Source organism: Rosa rugosa, chromosome 4 (assembly GCF_958449725.1).
Source record: "Rosa rugosa chromosome 4, drRosRugo1.1, whole genome shotgun sequence".
In the NCBI taxonomy this organism is placed as follows: domain Eukaryota; kingdom Viridiplantae; phylum Streptophyta; class Magnoliopsida; order Rosales; family Rosaceae; genus Rosa; species Rosa rugosa.
The window spans coordinates 20,992,338-21,016,216 of record NC_084823.1 but is presented as its reverse complement, the minus strand read 5'-3'; the positions used below and the strand labels follow the sequence as shown (position 1 = coordinate 21,016,216).

At 35.8% G+C, this 23,879-nt stretch overlaps 2 long non-coding RNA genes across 2 annotated transcripts; both read right to left on the bottom strand.

The window, feature by feature from the left end:
- Window positions 1–1,909: 1,909 nt before the first annotated feature.
- Window positions 1,910–3,977, bottom strand: LOC133707213 (uncharacterized). The gene is made up of 4 exons (XR_009845008.1): window positions 3,852–3,977; window positions 3,249–3,339; window positions 3,087–3,141; window positions 1,910–1,973 (listed from the first exon to the last, which is right to left on the bottom strand). It is a non-coding gene; the product is annotated as an uncharacterized LOC133707213 (long non-coding RNA).
- A 15,966-nt stretch (window positions 3,978–19,943) lies between these two features.
- LOC133745543 (uncharacterized) lies at window positions 19,944–21,889 on the bottom strand. Its single transcript, XR_009863665.1, has 5 exons — window positions 21,506–21,889; window positions 21,355–21,415; window positions 21,154–21,236; window positions 20,732–20,798; window positions 19,944–20,383 (listed from the first exon to the last, which is right to left on the bottom strand). It is a non-coding gene; the product is annotated as an uncharacterized LOC133745543 (long non-coding RNA).
- Window positions 21,890–23,879: the final 1,990 nt, after the last annotated feature.

Genomic DNA, 23,879 nt, shown 5'->3' with positions numbered 1-23,879 from the left:
TAGAAGAGATGTAATAGTTGCAAATATGCACTAGTTTATAACATTTCTAAGCGTACAAATGCAGCAGATACAATTTGATGTACCAATTCTCTTGTTCTCCAGCTAGAGTTCTCACATCCAAAAATCCTACACATAATAAATTGCAGCTTATAAATGACATAATCTTAACAGGAAATTGAGACAGCTAAATTATGTGCCTGAACCAATATATAAAAGTCAATGAAACTAGGATAAAAAATAGAATCCACACACACAAATTTGTTTTAGTTTCAGTAGTTTCATAAATGATGTGCCATACTATATCCCTCAACAAAAACATAAACACAGAGCCCGAGCAAAGCCTTAAAAAAATCAGAAGCATTCCAGTATCAAAACTAGGAAAAAAAGAGGGAGTAGCACAAGTGCGAGTGGGAGCAGCTAACAGGTGCTTCTGCCTTGATATCTACTTTGATAATTACAAGAAAAAAAAAAGGTGCTGATGTCAGAACCCAATAAGACTATTGAATAATAACAAATATATGAATAGAAAGTCATAACAACAAAAATGCATCTTTGGTTTAATGTATAAATGAATTTATGAATGCAATGAAATTAATCTATGATCTCATCAACAATATCTAGTTTGGTCAGAGAAGGTATCTATATAACAATTATTATGCAATGCATCATGCACTAACAAAGAATGGCTTCCTCATAAAACAGATTTCAATGAACTAAATTGTCTCGAAAGAAAAATATGAAACCAGCAGATAGAATAGCTTTAGTGTCCGTCTTAGACCAGAAGGCAACTTCTATTCACAGAAATTATAAATCATCAAGGTTGGCAACTTCAGTACATCCGCATGATCCTGCATATGTGTAATTATGCATGCATTATCTAGCATTAAAACTTGGTTATATAGTATTCAAGCTTGTTAGCTTCAGTAGATTCCCAGGCATTTCTATATGCATTCACATAGATGAACATGCATGAGCTACATTTATGTAAACTAATATGCACGTATACCTGCGAGACATCAATTATCTACCTTCATGTTAAAACCAGCCTCTTATATCCACTAGCAATGGTACCCGCGCTTTGCTGCGGGATTTGTTGTTTGGTAATAAAAATTTACAATAATGAAAGATATAATTGAAAATGACTTTATTATCGATCAAACTAATAACATACCATATATTGCATTAATCAGAATAGTGTTTTTGTGAAGAGACACAAACTGTTCATTTTTTTTACCACAATTCATTATTTCATTGAAACACATTAGACAAAATTTACAGCTAATTAATATGGATGAAAACAATCATGAATGCAAAAGTTACCGAGTATACATGCATTTCAAAGAAAATGACATATGCTTTTGCTTTTCAAAAATCAAAGGCCAGCTTTAACTCACATGATACAGATATGATGATACAATATGACATGAATTGCAAAGTAAAAATGATGGAATTGGAACTCAACCAACACAAAGCGATAACATTCTTGGCAAAAGAGAAAAGAGGACAATGTGCATAGATTTCATTGTTTTCTGTGGTTAATCACTTACACAATATTTGGTTAAAAAAAGAAACCCCAGCAAAATACTAATACAAAGGAAGAGTCAAAGCAGTGTTTTGTTTCCACTCCTATAGTCAACAAAACCCAATAAATTCCAAATCTTCAGCTCTCTCTAGCACATAGTATGAGAATATGGAGCATCCTAGCATCAAATCTTTCCCTCCTTTGGGTGAAAACTAAACCAACATCTTCAGAAACTCAAGACAAAGGAAAAAAAAAAAAAAAAAAAATCCAAACAGTCAATATGTACATAAATGAAGTCGTGTATAGAGAATCAAAGTAAAATTTTGGAGGAAAAGTATGTCGGAACTGAAATCTAGTGAACAGAGTGAGAATGGAATCAATACCAGACCTTCAAAATTGGATTTTCAAAGACTCTGGTTTCAGCTTTAGGTTCTTCAAGAGTAAGTCTCACCTGCAAAACCAACATAGAGAAACGGAGGCTTGATATATCAGTGTGGATTTTGATCTTGATGAAATTCTGCTCTTGAAGGTTTACAAATTAACAAATCTTATTAGCCCTCATAGCTTCAAGGAATATTAGAAATTGAGCAAAGCAGATAAAGTTGAATGGAACAACCGGTAAATATCTTCCACAAATGTATATGTGCATAATCTTTTACCACACTAAAGACTGAGTTTTATGATATTCCTATTAACTTAAGTATTGATGCCTTTTTCCCCCTTCTGTACAGGGGGTTCTCAACTGTTCACGCTATTGCTGTAGCAGTCGTGTCTTTTTACCTTGTACTCTTATCAGATCCATTTCATAAGGGTTATAGTGATACCTGATCATTAGTAGTAGATCTACTTTTTCAAATACAACATTGACATGGCTACATGACATGAGCCATAAACTTTATTAATGTTGTAATATATGTTAATGGCCTCATGACGGTATCTCCGTCTATTCATATTCTGTGGATATCCATAAACTTGGCCAGGATGTAGATCACAACCAAATAATTCCCTTGATGAATAAGGATGAACAAAATTACACATTTTGCTTCTTTGCTTTTTTACTCAAATCACTTCCTTTGAGCCATGTTCTAGAAGAGCACATTGCCTTTTTCTCCTAGACCATTTGAAACATACCTGATATTGTTTTGAAGTTTATTTGATTTACTCCTTTTTGTTTTGGACTCTATAATGTAAGGCTAACCTTCCTATCTTATGCTTGGAGGCATTTACTTTGAGACATACCAGATCTACACTTTCTAAAGCATAAACCAAAATTGATACATTAGAAAACTAAATCAAACAGCAGCATAACAACATGGGTAACTGAAACTTATACATTGAGATACATTCCTTCCTTCCTTCCCAAATCAAAACCCAATAATACCTCAATAAGTTCTTATCAAATTAGAACCCCAGATACTTCCAACAACAACAACAACAACAACAACGAAAAACATTTGAATACTCTAGACCCCAGAATCAATCAAAATTTTCAAATGATCAAACACTACAATTTTACCTGAAAAAACTAAGCAAAAATAAAACTCTAAGTCAGCAACCAACTCACCTCAAACCAATCCAATCAATCAGTAAGATGTCAGACCCCAACACAAACAAAACCCCTAAAAACACCAAAACCCTAATCAATTCAAAAGCAACAGAAACAGAAAACAAAATCAAAATCAAAACCATCGCCCAAAATTCAAGCTAATAAAAACCAAACCATTACCTTAAATGACCGATTATGCAAAGGCTTTGTACCAATATCTTCCTATTCCTGCAGCGAAGCTTTTGTGCCAACCCCAACACAAACAGAACCCCTAAAAACATCAAAACCCCAATCAGTTCAAAACAACAGAAACAGAAAATCCGTATTCCAACAATAAGCAAATTTCACTAACTCGACTCTAAAAATAGACCAAATTCAGAACCACAAAACAACATATAGCTGTCCTATTCTTTCAAATTCCCTTCAAGCCTCTCAATTTACATGAGAAAAAGACTCGATTTTTGGTCAGCCAGACACACAGCCCATTTTAACCAACAACAGAAAATCCATTTGTTCAAATTCCCATCAATCCCCTCAATTTACATGAGAAAAGAATCAATCTTTATTCTTTCACAAACTCAAGAACCCAAGAACCAATCTTTGGTCAGAATGACACAGTCTATTTTAATCAACAGAGAAACCCAAATTACTCAAGCACATTTCATTTGGATTCTAAAAACAAATCAAAATTCACAAACCCAAATCAAATTTCTCAAGCTATATTAAACCAAGCTAACCAAACAGCAAAGTGGAGAAGCAAAAACGTAGCAAGGAATTCATTACCTGATTGTTGTGAAGTCTGATGAATCTGAAAAGTAAGAGAATTGACTTCTAGAGTTTTGTAGCTTCACCGTCAAATCAATTGATTGTTTTGTAAAGTTGGGAGCGAGAGCTGCAGCTGCTGCTGTTCGGTTTAGGAGGCAGAAAGAGGAAAAGAGAAAGGAAACAACTCGGTCTGGGAGAAGGAGGAAAAAATAGGTCAGTGGCAGAGCCGTAAAAACAATTCAAATAGGTCGGTGTATATAAGAATTGTCTCGGCTCCAGCCGACACAACAAAACAGCTTACAAACAGTAAACGGCTTATGAACAGTTAACTGACGTTTTATATATAGTAAATTAGACTATTGTTTCATTTAGCATACTTAAGGCTGAGATTGTCCTTTTTCGACATAACAAAAGTCCATGGAACAGCAAGGCCACTTGCTATCATTACTGGGCACCTCCATACAAACCCATCTAAGTCATGAAACAAGTAACATGCCTCTGAGTTTAAACAGAAAAGAAAATCAAATAGACAAAGTTTCTAAACCACAAACCAAAATATCTGGAGAAAACCAATATTTGAACCAAACAATAAGAACAAAAATCTTCTGCTGATGAGACAACCAGTACACTTTATGAATTCCTAACTTTTCTTTCTTTTGGGCCAGACATACTTACATACTTTTGACTATTATTTCACGTGAATCTGGCAGCAATTGACTCTCCAATCGACATTGTGCATTGAGGGTTCTCCACCTTGAGGAGGCCTCTCATTATCGATCCTAATATCCAACAAACCTAACCAACAAAACAACAAAGTTGAATTGCAAAACCAGATAAAAGTGGAAAGTGCAAGAATTTTTCAATTAAGACCAAAATTAAATCATCCAAAGGATTAGATCACCATGGACTGAACTGGGCATCAGAAAAAAGAATCTGAGGTGTAAGCAACCAAAACAAAGTTGAGTGCTTCCCTTGAACAAGAGATGGGTGAGAAGTTGTACCTTGGATTTTACCAACTTCTGAGTTTAGTTTACTTCTTTTTCCATAATTACAGACATGTATCCTAGATTCTACTATTATACAATGGATTAGACTTCTCTGAAATAACGACATGATTCTAATCCTAAAACAGGGAAAAAAAAATGGTGGTCTACACATCTATTTCGTGTGAGGTGAAAAAGCTGCTAACGAGGTTAATTTATTTGATTTCTATTCTGTTAGTAGGGTTTAGAAATTAAGCAGGCAATACATATATTTCTTTCTGTTTTGTTGATAGAAGACCAAGTGTTCAATCCTTTGCCTGAGAACTAAATACAAGACACAGCAAAAGAATTCCAGTCGAGTTGCATGAAATAGGAGAACATCATTTGTTGGTGTTTTTACACAAACCCTCCCTTTGTGAATCAAGTTTTGATGGATGATATTGATGGCCTGGTGAGGCCTAGGATGGTTGTAACAGCTTCGGTTGAGTAGTAGTAGTAGTTTCTTTTCCTCTTTTTCTAGGCTTAATGCCCCCATGTAACCAAAAAAAAAAGAATGGCTTCCTCATAAACCTCCACAAACCAAAGTCAAGAGCATACTAGGAGCACACACTCCTGATAATTAGTGCCCGCCATTGTTTCTGGAGCCTTCACCGTTTCTATTTGCAGTAAACAATTACATTCATATTAGCTTTCGTCATGCAACTAGCCTCATGCTTCAATCATTTGACTAAGACAAAACCCAAGAATAAACAGAAACAATGAAACTTCATAGTCTAAGCTAACAATCAGCCAAGTATCTATTGTCAACTAAGCAATCAACAGAACCAAATCGAGTCATAAACCCTAACCAAAATCCAATAAAATTAATTAACAACAAAATAAAGTGACAAAATCAAGTAAATTAAACTACCTTGGTACGTGGTTACTCGGTAGGAGAAGTAGGCCTGCACGCCATTGCCCAATTACACAGAAATAGTAACAGAGACTGACAAGAACGGCTGTGATGACGGCGATCCAAGGGCTCCCCAATATACTTGTCTGCTACTCCATTCAACCCAATTGCAATTAAGATCAGCCCAAACTCAAATTTACAAACAAATTCATAAAATCAAGGCCAAATTGGGGAAGGGAGAGTGGTAGATTGTAATTACCGTGACAAACGCGAGCTTCGGGATCGAGGCCAAACCTTTGAAAGGGTTCGATGATGAACTGCTTCTTGCCGGGCTGAGGGGGCTGGGTCTTTTTGAGGGACAAATTGTTGGGCTGGCACGGCGGATGTCGTCGTAAATGTCAGAGTGGTTGTGGTAGCGTTGGGAGAGCCAGAGGCTGTCCATTTCACCAAAATTTGGTCGAACGGAGGGAAGTGAAATTTGAAAATTTAATAAAGTGTTAAAAGCCAATTCTTGGGCGCCAACATATATATTGAATCCTAAAACTCACACAACATAAACTCAAGTGCATTGTCTGAAAAAGAGTGGCACAACAGAAAACTAAAAACTGTTGTGTGAATCAAAACAATCACACAACATCTTTCAGCAGGCATTGACTTAAAAGATATCAGACAACAGACAACTAATAACAGTTGTGTGATTGAAAATAATCAGACAACAACAAAAATCAACCATTGTATAAATGAACCTTGGACAACATCATATAATAACTGTTGTCTGAATTAATTCATTCAGACAACATCAAAAAATTCAACCATTGTCTGAAATGCTATTGCACAAGAGCCAAGAAAAAACTGTTGTTGGATTCGAAAACTTAGACGACATAATATTTCTTGCTGTCGTCTGATTATTTCAGACGACAGTTAAAATGTTTGCTGTCGTCTGATATGTGTTGTCTGATTCCGAAATTGGTGTAGTGTTAGTAATTAAGTTTATGCTTCGTAATCCTAATTCGAATGAGTAGTAAAGGCTTAGGACATAAGTCAAAATCAGATTGTTTGTGCATTGAATTGACTTGCTTTGAGTACTTGAATTTGTATGATTATCAACTAAACTTTCACATGAACTTAATGATTTGAAACTTGAGTTTGGATGGTTTCTTTGATTGTGTAAAACCTATTTTCGAAATATATTGGTTAAGTGCTTTGCTTGATTAATTGTGTAAAGGTAAGTAATATAAAGGACATTGTTTGCTTTTAACTTTGTTTCTTGGTTGATAACATTCCATTGTAACTAATAAGACTAAAGGATGCATGAACGAATTGATCTTGAATTGTGTTGATGAATTGTTTTCCAAAGATTCTTCTTTTCCCACCTTTGTAAATAAAAATGTTTTATTTTGTTTTAACTTTATGAAAATTGCGATTTCAATCTTTAAAACCCTCCCCCATTCTTTTACGTTTTGTGCTCTTGTATATGTGTAATCGTTTTAGGTTTTTAGGATGTATAGAAAACGTAAATAATACATTATATAATCTGAAAATATACTTTAAAATCGTAAAACATTGTTTTGTGTAGTGTTTTTGATTTTTTTTTATATTTTGTTTCTTAGGAATTAGGTTGGTGTTTTTTAGGAATGTCTTTGGTGTTTTTTAGGGATTTTAGTTAGAGTTTGTTTTGTATTTGGATTCCTTCACCCACCCCTTGTTGTTTGATTATTTCATCTTCCAGCATTGTCTGGTTGAATATTGCTATTGTAGTGGCTTCCACGAAGCCAGGCAGAGAAGAAGCATAATCTTTGAGCATAACAGCCAGGACTTGTGCAGTTTTTGACACAATGAGAAAGAGCTTGAGAAATCCTCTAGTGAGCCAACGCCCCAGTTTGTTAGCAGTATCCCTCAAATAATAGAAATAATGATAATCATTACTGCTTTGATCATTCTCTATGAACCACTGAACAACACGTTCTCTTACCTCCAGGTTTGCTCTTTGTTGATCCATAACCTTTCAGAAATGATACCACAATCTTTGTACCATCATCAGTTGCTCTCTTAACCTCAGTGATTTTCCTGCTAATCTCTTGAGGTAATTTCAGAATCATACATGTCAATTTCTTCATCATCTTCATCGTCGCTAGAAAAGCTCTTAAGTTCCACTCCGCCGCACCTTTCCATCCAAGCATCAAAGTCAACATCCAAAGCATCTCTCTAACGTTCCTTAGCCTTCTTTTCCTCTGCTAGCTCCCCATAGATATCCATGATGTGCTACGTCAACGTCCTCGACGATTCTTCAAGCTGTTCTTGCAGGATCTGGTCCATGGCTTGCTCATTATAGCCAGCATCAAAATCCTCATCATTTGCCATGGTTCTCCACGTACACTATTTCTTGATTCAGCTCATCATAGAGAGAGCTTAGTGTGACAAGGAGTCCCTGTTGGATCAGGAATTAATAAGACTAAAGGATGCATGAACGAATGTATCTTGAACTGTGTTGATGAATTGTTTTCCAAACATTCTTCTTTTCCCACCTTTGTAAATAAAAATGTTTTCTTTTGTTTTACGTTTCTGAAAATTGCGATTTCAATCTTTAAAACCCTCCCCCATTCTTTTACGTTTTGTGCTCTTGTATATGTGTAATCGTTTTAGGTTTTTGAGGGTGTATAGAAAACATAAATAATACATCATCTAATATGAAAATATACTTTAAAATCATAAAACATTGTTTTGTGTAGTGTTTTTGACCTTTTTTTATGTTGTTTCTTAGGAATTAAGTTGGTGTTTTTTAGGAATGTCTTTGGTGGTTTTTAGGGATTTTAGTTAGAGTTTGTTTTGTATTTGGACTCCTTCACCCACTCCTTGTTGTTCGCTTTTTTCATCTTCCAACATTGCCTGGTTGAATATTGCCATTGTAGTGGCTCCCACGAAGCCAGGCAGAGAAGAAGCATAGTCTTTGAGCATAACAACCAAGACTGGTGCAGTTTCTGACACAATGAGAAAGAGCTTGAGAAATCCTTTAGTGTGCCGACGCCCCAATTTGTTAGCAGTATCCTTCAAATAATAGAAATAATGATAATCATTACTGTTCTGATCATTCTCTATGAACCACTAAACAACACGTTCTCTTACCTCCAGGTTTGCTCTTTGTTGATCCATAACCTTTCCGAAATGATACCACAATCTTTGTACCATCATCAGTTGCTCTTTTAATCTCAGTGATTTTCCTGCTAATCTCTTGGGGTAATTTCATAATCATACATGTCAATTTCTTCATCATCTTCATCGTCGCTAGAAAAGCTCTTAAGTTCCACTCTGCCACGCCTTTCCATCCAAGCATCAAAGTTAGCATCCAAAGCAGCTCTCTGACGCTCCTTAGCCTTCTTTTCCTCTGCTGGCTCCCCATAGATATCCATGATGTGCTGTCTCAACGTCCTCGACGATTCTTCCAGCTGTTCTTGCAGGATCTGGTTCATGGCTTGCTCATTATAGCCAGCATCGAAATCCTCATCATCTGCCATGATAAACTTTCACATGAACTTAATGATTTGAAACTTGAGTTTGTATGGTTGCTTTGATTGTGTAAAACCTGTTTTCGAAATATATTGGTTAGGTGCTTTGCTTGATCAATTGTGTAAAGGGAACTAAAAGAAGGGACATTATTTACTTTTAACTTTGTTTCTTGGTTGATAACATTCCATAGTAACTAATAAGACTAAAGGATGCATGAATGAATTGATCTTGAATTGTGTTGATGAATTATTTTCCAAAGATTTTTCTTTTCCCACCTTTGTAAATAAAAACGTTTTCTTTTGTTTTAAGTTTTTGAAAATTGCAATTTCAATCTTTAGACCCCCCCCCCAAAAAAAAAAATTTCTTTTACGTTTTGTGCTCTGTATGTGTAATCGTTTTAGGTTTTTAGGATGTATAGAAAACGTAAATAATACATTATATAATCTGAAAATATACTTTAAAATCGTAAAACATTGTTTTGTGTAGTGTTTTTGACATTTTTTTATGCTTAGTTTTTCTTAGGAATTAGTTTGGCGATTTTTAGGTGTTTTTTAGGGATTTTAATTAGAGTTTGTTTTTTATTTGGATTCCTTGTTTGACTAGGATTAGAATTTGTCTCCTACTTGTATTTATATTCCTAATTTATGTATGACTAGTATTCCTTGTTTGACTTGGATTCCTAATTTGACCATGACTCATAAATTGTATTCTAATAGGAGTAGGATTCATAGTTTAATTCTAACTTGTGTTCCCTTCTAATTTTCGAAACATATGTCTATATATGATACACTAAAAGCAAGCGCATAATTTAACCCTAAAAATATCATTAGTAGTATAAGCAAGTATGGATCGTTCTATTCCGGGGATTGAGGGTACACCTGTCAATGTAGGACTATTAAACAATTAAAATTAGAACAAAGTAAAATATTTACAAAGATATTTACAAATATAAACATTTTGCACGAAAAAGGGGGGATTTTGTTTTGGTTTTCGAAAATTAAACTAAGTAAAGAAAAAAACAATTAAAACGCAAAAACATAAATAAAAGGATGGAATGAGAGAAACAAAGATCAAAACCAAAACTATAATCAAATTCGATTCAACCCTAATATTGTTCATCTAAGTCATGAGAAAGGAGTTGATCATGTGAAACGTTAGAAAGCAAACGATTTCCCATATTTTACTTTTCAATGCTAATTAACCTAAGTGAAAGCACCTAGATCAATCCTATCAAACATGTATTCAAGCTCTAGAAAGTTAGATAATCATAACATGTTTAACGCATTACACATAGAGAAAGGCTATCAACTCAAGTGTACAACTTAGTATGGAAAAGTCCACCTAATTGCAATCCTCTTCAATTAAACTCGATCTTTGTCCAAAACCTTTACTACTTTGATTCAAGTTTACACAAAACAAAAAGTTGATTTATGTTCTTAAACCTAGCAACAATTATGCATAAACCCTATATGTTTCGAACCACACAAGATTAACACACAAAGGATATCTATCAAGCAAATTTAATCAAACAAACTCACAAAAGCAACCAAGAATCACAATATAGGAATCGAAAATTCTCATTTAATCATAAAAATTCCAGAAATAATAACTTTGTTCAAACATATATGTCAACTAGTTCATAACCAACGAATTCAAAACAAGGTTTACAAAGGAGAATCGGATTACACCGTGGATGATGATGAACACGAATGATTAACGTGTGGTCTCTTGAATCTCGAAAGCAAGCTTCAAGGATGGTGATGGATGATGGATGCTCACGGCTCTTCTTCTCCCTTGGCCTTGCTTGAACCCGTGGAGATGACTAGAGGATGGAGAGAGGGAGAGAGATGCTCACGGCAACAAAGGGATTTTCTGATTTTTTTTCTAAAATGTATGGAGAGTCTAAGGTCCCCTCAACGTCACAATGGAAGAGTATATATAGGAGCACGGCCTTCTTGCTCTCCAAGCCGTGTACTTTCTGAATTTCTCACGGAATTAATGTGTTAATTCCACATAGCTTCCTCCAATGCTTGCTTGCCACATAACCCCTATGAGGTGGTCCAACCAATCACAAAATTCTCTAAAATATCTCCCTATTATTTAGTTGCCGAAATTCCTTGATAATATTCTGATTTTATCTTTTATTTCGGCCAACTACCTTTAGGGATTTTAGGAATGTATCTAGACGTCATTTAGCACTTTTCTTGGTCTCCACTCTTTTGCTTTCCTTAAAAGTCTCATCTCTTGCCGTCAAATGCTAGGGTTTCACGTTGCTTCCTTCCTCCTTCATAGTTTCTCACGGCAAATCCCCAAGATAAGTCTCCAAGTATATTTTCTTTCCATAGAAATTGCCCTAGAAAATCTCTTACCGAAATCTTCTTTATTCTTGCTTGGTTTTCACGCCAATTCCTTGTTTATCTCTTGGCTTTGGACGGCAACACTTCTCTAGGGTTTAATCTTTGCGTCACAAACCCTAATTTCATGGGCTTTTATGGGCCTTGATCCATTTTGCCGAAAATCCACAAAGTCTTGAGAGTTCTTGGGCCTTGTTGCGTCAACTTCAAGCCTTGCCACCTTCCAACGTCATGACACTTCATTTGTCCATTTCCTTTTCATGGTTGCGTTGGAAACTTGCTTGGTAAGCTCTCCTCCTTTTCACAGGGTTTCCTAGTTGAAGCAGGAAAACTTCTTTTCTTCATTTCTGCTCATTTCTGTGGCCCTTTGTGTCTCATTTTTGCTCCCCTTAACGTTTGCAAGCTCCTCTTTCATTTCGTGAGTTCATTTCCACTTTTTAGCTCCGAGGTCCTGAAAATAGAAATCGTTAATGAAAAATAGAAACTTTCCTAAAATGAAAAATGGCAACTTTCCTAAACTGAAAATGGAAACTTTCCAAAAATGAAAAATAGAAACTACAACATAGAAACTTTCTACAAATAGGAACTTTCCCAATCGAAGAATGGAAACTTTCCTAAACAGAGTTTTATTAAGGAAATAACGCAGAAAATGTAGGGAAATGCAGTTAAAACGTCGCATTAAAATGCTCCTATCAATATATACTTATATTTTCGTGTGAAATGTATGATTGACTCTTTATTTTTGTGTTACATGTAAGTACCCTCAATCCCCGATTTTGAACGATCTCTGTTTGCTCTATACTAATGACATTTCTTTTCAGGGTTTAAATTGACACTTGTTATGAATGTATCACTTTCAAATCCCACTTCCTCCGGACGTGGATGGTGGAGAAGGAATTTAAGATCCAGGAACGAGCGGATTGCCGTTTCCTGTTTTCCTTTGATTCTCTCTGTGATCAGAACAAGGTGCTCAAGGGTGGTGTGTGGTGCTTTGATAGGGCTCCGGTTTGTTTGGAGGAATATGACGGAGTCCTCCCCATTGCTGACATCCCTATGAAGCATGTCAGAGTTTGGGTTAGGGTTTCTGGCATCCCTCCTGTCTATGAGGAACCTGACAACTTCACACTCGATCATAGGGAATTTTCTGGGAGGCTATTTGGATTATGACAAGAAGGAATTTCAGAAAGGTACCATCCGTATTTTGTTCTCTCATGACATTTTCAAGCCTGTTCTTCTGGAGCATCGAGTTTTCTTGGTGCCAGGTATTGAACCTATACTACAGTTTCAATTTGAACATCTCAAGGGTTGATGCCCTTAGTGTGGACTGATCATTCACTCTGGAGCGAAGTGTGAGGAACCCAATGCTGTAGTTTCTACTCCTAGGGTTTTGAAGTTTGGTGGTAGCCCTTCTACATCCGGCAGTGCTTTCTCATTCTCGGCTTAGAATAGCCGAGATTTACCTATGACCTCTTATACCTTGCTGAAGAAGAAGAAGCCGTTCATTCGGCGTTTAGAATGTTTGACTTCTAGTTCTGCTGCGAAGGAGGATACCGTGCTCACCACGGTAGAACTAGAAGGTATGGATCAAGAGACTGTCTTGCAGGATCTAACCTCTAACTTAGTTTTGGTGGTTTCATTTGAACCCGGATCAGAAAACCTAGCTGCTGCCCCTGTCATGCAAGGTGAGTAGAAGACAACTCTAACCTATAAGAAGAGAGGTCGACTGGAAGCAAGTGTTCCTTCGCCGAAGAAGTTCAAAACTATACTTGGTGGCAAGCTTCTATTGCTTCATGCTGATGCTCTTAGCTTGGTTGAAGCTGAGGATGATGCTGCAATTGTGACACTGAAAAAGAAGATGGGTAGGCCGTTTGGGAGTAAGAACAAGGGCCCTCGGACTCAAAAGAAGGTGGGGATGACTCCTTTACGCCTCACTTATCCATCTGCTACTACTTCCCAGGCAGCTGGCCCTAAAGGTAAGGGCAATGGGAAACTTTAAAAGTCTCATGCTTGTGTGTCTAGCATTTGAGGTAGAGTTTGGTGCTATGTAGGTTAGCTTTTCTTATCGTACACCAATTGAAGTCTCTAGGTGGTTAGGGTTGCTATGGCAAGAACTTAGATAGTTTGGAGTTTGTTTCACTTAGCTAGGCACATCAATAATTGTGCGTATTATGTTTACAATGAGGTCACCTGTCATATGTTTGGCGGCTTGTGCCATTCAAAACTCTTGGTATGAGACAATTTATGATGTACGTGCCTCATGGTCATGGATAAGTAATGAAGTTATCTATTTCTCAAAAAAAAAAAAAAAGGAATTGTACTTGTATCATAAATACTTCTATTATCAATAAAAGACACAACTATTCTCTCAAATTTTCTCTTTACTTTCAGTATTCTAAAACACATCGGTTTTATGGACCAGATATAAACACATCGATAGAAGAAGTGCCAAATACAAGAAGGGTCCGGATCATGGGACACCATATTTTACACAATTTTTTACACATCTTATGAGCCATTAGATTTAAAAACTTTTAATGGTCCGGATTTGTTGTTTGAATGATGTCAACAGAACACCAAGTGATGTGGAATATGACATGGCATTACATATTTATAAGAAAAAATTATAATTAGATTAAACATTTCTTTAATAAAAGAAAAAACAAAACATATTGCTTGTAACGTCCCGAACCTAAAGTTACCGGTTTACTGGTCTCTCGGGCAGTAAACGACATAAATCTTTTACTTTTAACTCTATTTCGATCTTTTAGAGGGCCCTAAAAAGTGACTTTTTTGTTAGAGTAAGTTTTTTAGGAAACTTTCTTCATGGAAGTTGTAGAGGACGTTAAACCGAATTTGTGGACATGTGGCATGCTAAAATCAGAGTTGTAACGAACGAGTTATGAGGGTTGAAACACAGTGGCAATTTTGTAAATTTGGGAGATTATGTGGTATATTTGGGTGTTTCCCAAAGGGGAAGTTACTATTTTTTTCGGGGCTTCCATTTTGGGAAGTCGAAGAGAGAGAGAGAACCCGAAGAGAGAGAATGGGGCAGATCGGCACTGTGCTTCCCGACCTCGCTGGCGGCGATTCGGGCCACCTCCGGCCGTGGAACCGGACTTTCCCGGACCACCTCGCCTTCCTCTTGCAACCCATGTAATTTTTTCATCTTGGGTAGCTTTGATTTTGGAGATTCGAAGAGAAGTTTCCAGAAATGGGAAATCGGAGATTTGCTTCGATCTTCGGTTTCCAGCAATTTTCGGCCGGATTTCTTTGGGGTTTTGGTAGCTAGGACGATGCTGACCTTCATCCCTAACCTCTTGCAGCTTCTCACGACCGGTGGAGGAAAAATTGAAGGTGTTTGAGAGCGTGAACAGTAACTGACGAAATCTTGATTTTGGGATTGAACTTCCGGCTATTTCTACTTGAAATTGGTTGTTGTTGCAGGTATAAAGATTGTTGGGTTTGTTGTGGAGATGATTTTGAGCTAGATAGGTTGACCGGAATTGGGGATTGGTGTGGTGGTGCGTGAAGCCACACGTTGCCGCTGTTGATGGTGGTGAGGAGGCTCAGTCAGCCCCTCCAAAACCCATTAATTTAATCTTTGAGCTATGTTTTAGACTTGAGGTTGTTTGGGCATTGAGATTTCTTGGAAATTTGATGTTGGACATAGTTTAAATCCCTTGGTTAAATGCTATTGGTTATATTTTAGAGAGAATTTGAAATTGTTAGAAAGGATTTTATTTTATAAAGTGGTGCTTAATTATGGTTAAGGAATCGGATTTAAATCGGTTACGTTATTGAACGATCCTTGTGAAGGTTAAAGATTAATCAAGGACGTGGAAATCGTTAAGAAAATTCCGAATTCGAGAATTGAAATCCTAAATTGAAGAGAAGGATTTTTATAGGAATTTACGAATAACAAGTATTAGTTTTCCGAAGGAATGAGTTTTGATTTTTAGATTATCTCCTTATTACGGTTAATTATATCCTGCCAATTATTACAGGACGTAATGAGCCCTCGAGCGAGGAGGAGACGGGCAGGCAGCAGGATTAGCTGCGAGATTCACCTGTGAGTGGACATTTATTTTAAATTAATTGTGCATGCAGTATATTATTATTTTCCGGTTGAGGTTTAATTTATTATTTGAATTATTGAGTTTTATGATTTTATGAGTTTGATTTCTTGAGAGTTATTATGCTCTATGAGTTACGGGATTATTAGTGGATTTCCTTCCCGAGGGCTTTTAGCAGATTTTCGAGATAGTTATTTATGAGTTATTGAGTTGGGAAATGATTTTCGGGAAGTGATTAATTAAGAAAATACTATGAGAATTATTGATTTCGATTATCGATTTATATGATGATATACCAATACGAATGATTTATCAAATATTAGAGCACGATGGAATTATCGAGATTTCTTGAGTTTTGAGCTCCGCAATTATCAGTTTTGAAGTTATGTTGAGATTCTTTCCGAAAGCATTTATTGATTTACCGAGGATTTATGCTTTCGAGGATTTATTGAGATATTGAGCTTTGACTTTGAGTTATCGAGATATTCTTAAGTTATGCTTTCGGTGAATTATTGATGATTTATTGAAGTAATATCGAGTTCCTTTCCGGAAGCAATGATTTGAAAGAGGTTGATTCCAGTTTATTGAGGAGGTAAATAAGTTAGCGCATGCATGCATTACCCGGTCGGCAGTCCCCTCCAGGTAAGTCTGGTCGGCAGTCCCCTCCAGACAATATTCTGGTCGGCAGTCCCCTTCAGAATATTTCGGTCGGCAGTCCTCTCCGACGCGTCATCTGGTCGGCAGTTCCCTCTAAATAGCATGAGGTAGTTAGTCGGCAGTCCCCTCTAACTACCTATGGTTAGTCGGCAGTCTCCTCTAACCATTACCTTCTCGTCCGGTCGGCAGTCCCCTCTGATGCGTCACTGGTCGGCAATCCCCTCCAGGTGGCATGAGATGACTAATCGGCAGTCCCCGTTAGTCATCGTCTATTTTGAGATGTGATTTTAGATATGACTAATTTAACGAGATGTTTGGAATATCATTATGTATTTGAGGGATTTGAGATTTTAAAGAGATTTCGAGATGATCGACATTACATAATTGAGATTTCAATAAAGATGATGATTAAGAGTGTTTCTAAGATTTTTTTTTACTGCATGCGAGGTTTTAGAGAATAACTTGGGAAAACATTAAGTTTCACTTGTTTATTCGAAATTACTTATTTTTCGTCCACTCACTCTAAAGATTTTCAAATGTTTTTCCCCTGGGCCCTTCGGTTTCAAATGCCCAATTTGCAGGCCAATTTAGATTGAGGTCGAGCGTACATGGGGTTGAGGCATAGCTGTCATAGCTTCCGCATTATAAAAGTATCGGACCTTTATCTTGTATTCTATCTTCTTGTACGCCTGTGTATTAGATTGCTCTGATAACCGGCCATGAGATTAATATTCTTAAGTTCAAAATTGTTTTGTGAAATGGGAGATGTTGTGATTTAGGGAGCAGGGTGGATTATTTTAGAAGTGTAAATGTCTTTCTACAGGTTTTGGGTAGTCCACTTTTAGAGGAAGTTCCGCCAAATTTTTGGTAGAATTTCTTCTAAGGTGGGCCCCACAGGGCCACTTTGGATATCAAGGTGAAATCCGGAGCGGGTCCTGTCATTGCTCATATAAGAGTAGTACAGAACACGATCAAAAGAAAGAAAAAAGAAGAAGAGTAGAAGAACAAATGTCAAATGCTAAAATCTTCATCTCCTAAAGAAGACCCGAAGTCACGAGTCAATTGGTGCTGGTTCTTCATAGTTTCAATTACTGGGAATCGCAAATAGAATCTCTCAAGAGATGTGCTAATCTGAAACATCTTGTATTGAAAAATTAAGTAAGAATGCATGTCTTTAATTCTCATTTTGATTTTCAGTTACTGGGATTTCCTAATATCCTAATATCTATGTAGCTGTTAGAAGGATTCTACTAAATATAATCGTATTAAATTTCTTATTTATTTGCAGTCCTTTGTTTTCATTCATAGTACACGCTTTTGTACATCTTTTGGAATATTTTTCAACCAAAATGCTTGAAGTAGCTTGGGAATTTGTTTCCTGTGCCATTTTCCTAAACTGAATTTTTTGAATTGTTTAATGAATTTGTAGAACATTACCAGTACAACCGTGGATTCTTCTCTCCATGTATCCTCTTGGTAATAAATAAAGAAATATTGGAACCCTAGCTGACCTCCAAATCCCTGCCTTTTCCTCCAAAATTTTCTGACAGCCTCCATCCTTGATTGACTTTAATTACCAACACTCAATATTTTATCGAAACAAATATCAAAGCTCCAAGCCATGAAAATATCGCATTTGATGATAGTGTTTGGAGAAGATGATATTCTTTTTAGTCTTTGGTGTATGGTTTTCTGCAATTTTTTTCCTTTATTTTTTAATCTTCTTCTACTGTTCTTGTATGAGCAATAGATCGATTTTGTTTTTTCCTTTAATAAAGAAAAGTTCAATTTAATTATAATATTTGATCGAAAATATATAATGCCATGTCATTTTACACAGCACTTGGTATTGTGTTGACATCATTCAAACAACAAATCCGGACCATTAAAAGTTTTTAAATCTAATGGCTCATAAGATGTGTAAAAAATTATGTAAAATATGGTGTCCCATGATCCAGACCCATATAAGAATGACAAAACCATATGGGGTGAATGGGCAAACTGGCCCAAATATTATGGACCAAATGTGGAGTTCCGGTTGTTCCGGCGTTTTGAATATTCAGAAATAGTCCACCTTGCCTCTCTATCGCTATGAGCTAATTAGGGCTTCTAGAGAGAAAAGGGGAATCATCAAATTAGGCATCACATCTAGCTTTCTCTTAACTTACAATCGCAATGGCAAGGGAACTTCTGATTTTAAAGGTATATCTAAGCTTAATTCGTTATCTATATCAATCAGTTAATTTCACATGAATTTTGTTTTGGATTAACTATTAGACCTAGTTATTTTATGCGTGGAGAAAGTTGAAAACTATATAGTTATGAATTTACAATTTTTTGTTCAAATTCTGAACACTAGCTCTCAAACAAAATCAGGGTGAAGAACACCAATTTTAGTTCAAACATTGTCATATTTCAATGTCAGGGTGGGTCGTCTTCTGCAAAACTATCATTCCCCATAAAAATTTTAAGCTTACTCTACATTTAAAAGCATTAAGCATCTCTCTTTCTATATTCAATAATGTAAAGGAAAACAATTTGAAAAACATTAGACAGAAAAAATAAAGAATGAATAAAAAAATTAACAGATCAAGAACTAGTCTTGATCAATGCTGAAGATGCAGCCTTTAGCTCACTTGCATTGTAAAGTTTGGACCGCTTTGGAGGACAGATCACGTGTAATCGCACGGGCCCAACCTGTTATGAATTTTGCAGGGACAAGGACCAGGAAGGCCCGGACTGAAAATAAACGGGCCAGTTCATGGGGTTTTTTCGGGCCCATTACCAGTTTTGGGATTTCTGGATAGAACACTGCATTTTGCAGATTAGGTTTGATTCAAAAACATCATTCTCCAACAAGAAGCTGCGATGATAGATTGGCTTTGACTTTCACTGGAGAATAAAGCAACCGTTGTCTTCCACAACTATGTAACGCTCACTAGCATTCATTTCTAGCCATTTTGTGGCCTGCGTAATCATCTTCAAGGGTGCCGGGAACCCAGCGCGTCTCATTCTCCATAGAGAAATTGATTAACCCTTTCATGCTGCTTTACTCTTGCAGCTCCCTCGCAAAACTGGGAGTTTACACTAGTACAAAATCGAAAATAGATAACGGTTCCGCACCGTTGTCTGAAAAAATATATTTTCGTTGTCTAGGTGAGTGTTGTCTTTTTACGCTTCACTCCACAACGGTACTTCACCGATGTTGAACATAATAAAGTACAACGGTTTTTAATCAGAAATTGTTGTAGATATACTTAGCACATACCGTTAGCACTAAATACACCGTTGTGTATTTAATTATTCAATAACGGTTTTCACTCAGATACCGATGAGGTAATATAATTAACACATCACTTTTGGCCTTCAACAACTTTCATACACAACGGTTGTTACTAAAAAAATGTTAGACTTCGAGGATTGTATACATCGGTTTTTAGTTGAAAAATACTTTCCAACTTCATTAGACAACAGTTTCTCGTCAAAAACGTTGGCGTTGAGAAACTGTTACATTAGTTTATAAATTGACAACGTTGTCAATGATGATGAAGATAGTAAATTACAATGATTTCTAGAATAAATCCATTGTCTCCTAGCCAGAGAGAGGACGATTTTTTTTCAACCATGATCTAGCGCATCAATTCATCAAATTGAAATGAAATTGCAATATATTAATATATAGAGAAGTATTTCAAGTAATCACATTTACAATGCTTTCTCAATTGAAATTTTTTGAGTGAAGTTTGCAAAAGTAAAAGAAACTTAAATAGTACTAGCTGTCATAAAGGTACTTAGCTCTCATATAAAGGAAAAGGTAAATTTTGCCCAAGTAATTTTGCCACCACCAATCTGGATTAAAATCCACATCTAAACATTCCTCCACCATATAATTAAAGCTCCCAGGTAGGCTACCTGCTGTCTGCAACTGGTTAGGGAGACTATGCAGCTCAGTGCCATATGTTTCATCAAGAGATCTACTATGCATGTAGCCAAGTTTCTTGTCAATCTGTTTCTGCATTTCAGTATCTTTTGAAGGCCTCATGCCAGATCTTGGACTGTAGGCCACATCTATATGTTCATCATGTACCTGCAAGCAAGTATTATTATCACTGAAGCCATTACGAACATTTAATTTCTGTTCTCAAAAGGAAAAAATAAATGCAAAACAGTATTATAGGGCATCAGAAAATAAACAACAAAAAGCAAAACAAATTGAACGTATTGAAAATTTGCAAAATTGCAATCACCATAGTTATCTAAAACTTCCCCACTACTTTCCTTACTTTTTCTCAAGCTTATGATCTCATCCGTCTAAATTTAGATGAGTAAATTCAGTCTAAAAAGAGAACTAAACTTAATTTCAAGCTCTTGCATGGCAAGAATCTAAACCAACTACAAACTCATGGAATCACTTAATCCTAGTAAGTCAATTTACCTCAACAAAAAGAGTGGACTCTGCAAACTGAAGTTTGGAAGTCACTTGTTGCAATCCACCAGTATCCCTGAAAATAATGAAAATTCAAGCATTATGATTAACCAAACAAATCATGCTAAGTTGAAACCCATCTGAACTAAAATTCAAAACTAAAGAATTGATGTTTCAAAAGTGCTCATAATCATACTATACGTCCATTTGATTGTAGAGTGATACAATAGAAAGCAAGTTCAAAATCCAAAATTGAAATCAATAACAATAAGCCTATTACACGTCTACTGCCAAACTTAAGTACAAAAGAAATACAACATTATAGAGATGTATAATACTGCAGTTAATACAGTTGAACAGGTGATTCCTAAACAGGGTCATTTATAGAACAGATGGGAAAAGAAAGAAAGAAAAAAATTCAAAGGATTTACCATGCACTTCCTGCGCCTTTGGCCTTTGCTTCCAAGTATGTGCGATCTTACAGTTTCAATCTCATTCTCAAATAGTACCTACTCTGCTTGATAGCGACGAAAAACAAAAACAAAAACAAAAACTGTGAGATTGCTTCCCACCCAAATTGCATACAGATTGATTACTTGAAGAAAAACGAACAGAGGAGACTGAAACACTACCTGGATCCAATATTAACAAACACCAACTTTCACGTTATTCAGAAATTTCTGATATTTTTACCTGCAAAAATTGAAAGAAAACCAAATGGAAAATCCAAAACAATAGAAAACGGAAGCCCAAAATCACCCAATGACAGTTAAGTAGTCTCACCGTTTCGTAGATTTGTGAACTCTGAATTGATTATGATATTATTCTTTTCGGGTTTGTTTTCCCGCTCCACCTTTTTGGATTCACTTTCAAAAAGGGAATGGTAAATAGAGATAAGAGTGAATGGCGGTGAAGCCATATCCACCTCTCACGCCGTCGACAGTTTCTATTCCTCTTCAGGTCGTGCGCCTTGGCAGTTCATCTTGCTTCTGGATATTGGGGTAGCTTTTTTCTCTGTTTTTCTTTCATGGAATACCCATATCCCTGTTTATATGGGATATGATACCCATATCCCTATTTATGATTGTTTCATATTGTTTCAAGAGATCTACAGTAAGGATAGCTGCTAGGCCCGGCGGCAACCAAAGCATAATAAATTTTTTTTTTTGTCGGAATAATAATTATGCCTTATCTTTTGTTGATGAATTCAGGCCTAGCTAATTAAACCGCGCCTTATTTTTTACTTTTTGGTGGATCAAAAGCCCAGCTAAAGCTTAAATAAACGCAACATGCAGCTTGGGATCTTTTTTTTTTTTTTTTTTTTTTTTTTTTTTTTTTTTTTTAATAACAGCTTGGGATTGATCTTGTTGGGATCTTGTTTCTCACCTCCTAGATTTGATGAATTAGAATAAAATCCTTTAAATAAATAAATTTTTAATCATGGATTAACACTTCTAATATTTACAAATTGATAACAATGTTGACCGTACTGTTGTATATTAAATTTACAAATTATATTTCTAAGTAACTAAGGGACCAACACTTTTAATATTTGTAAATCAATAACGGTTTTGACCGTACCGTTGTATAAGTTAAATTTACAAATTTCTAACCAATGGATCAACACTTTTAATATTTGTAGATCGATAATGGTTTTGACCGTACCGTTGTATAAGTTCAAATCACAAATTTCTACCAAGGGGCCAACACTTTGTTACTATCTATAGATAACGGTTTCAACCACACCGTTGTGCAAGTTAAATGAGAAAACTTCTAACCAAGGGACCAACACTTTTCTAATATCTATAGATAACGGTTTTGACTATACCGTTGTAAAAAAAAAAACCACAACGTTTTTTAGTAAACCGTTATCTAGGTAACGTTGTCTATTTTCGATTTTGTACTAGTGTTAGGCTTCTATTTCGGGATTTTTCGATTTTGAAGGTTTGGGTTTAGTATCATTGTATTAGAAATTTAGGAACCCCAAACTGGGATTGAGGTTTACATGAAGTCACAAACTGATGAAGGCATGGAATTTACGAATTGGGAAGTCTTGAAATTGTAGGGTTTTTCTTCTCTTCGAAGAACAGAGAGAGTGAGAAATTGAAGAAAATTTTAGGGGTTTCTAAACATAGAATCAAGTTGGGAAGTCGGTGGAATATATATATATATATATATATATATATATATATATATATATATATACTATTATTAAGAGAGGAGGCTTTGTTAGCCAAAACTAAAAAATTTGACAGAAATGACCCTGAAATATTAAAAAACTTTGAGAATTAATTAAATTACAAGGGCAATTAGGACAATTACAAATTATATTTTTATTAAAAAAATATAAAAAAAATCTCATAACCCACTTTTGTCTCTCACTAACTTCTCTCTACAATAACTGTTTTAATCCATTATCTTTTTTTCTTTCTAAAAAAATAAAAATAAAAATACTTGCACATGCAGAGCATGTGTGGAGGAAGACTAGTATATATATATATAGACACACACACACACAGATCCTATCAAGAGCGGAACTCCGCTTTGAAATTAACGTGTGAAGTTTGAGTTTTTGGTCACTTTTCGGTCGCATATCTACATCTCGACCGTTCAGTTTTTAGGTACTAGTGTATAGATCATCTCTGTAAATTTTATGCCAAATTGATGATCGTTAAGGCATTGATAACTGCTTTAAAGCTAGTACGGTTCAGGTTGACAGATTTAGTCCGTCCATTGGTTTAAGCGAGATAGATACCTAACGATCATCAATTTGGCTGAAAATTTGTAGAGATGATCTATACAGTAGTACCTAAAAACTGAACGGTAGAGATGTTGATAAGCGACCGCAAAGTGACCAAAAACTCGAACTTCACACTTTAATTTCAAAGCGGAGCTCCGCTCTGGGTAAAATCTGTATATCAGATCCTATCCACTAAGGGATCCCTTTTGTGTGTGTGTGTGTCTATATATATATATATATCGTAGGAGGTACCTATCTAATCTTTCATCTTTTCTGTGAAATTTCTCCGTTATCGTCATTATCCTCGTTATATTAGATATTTGAGATAATCCCCAATAAAATGAAGAAATATCTGTAAAATCTAATAAAAAAATAGAAAATAAAATTTAGTTATTCGCAGAGAAACATACATTATGG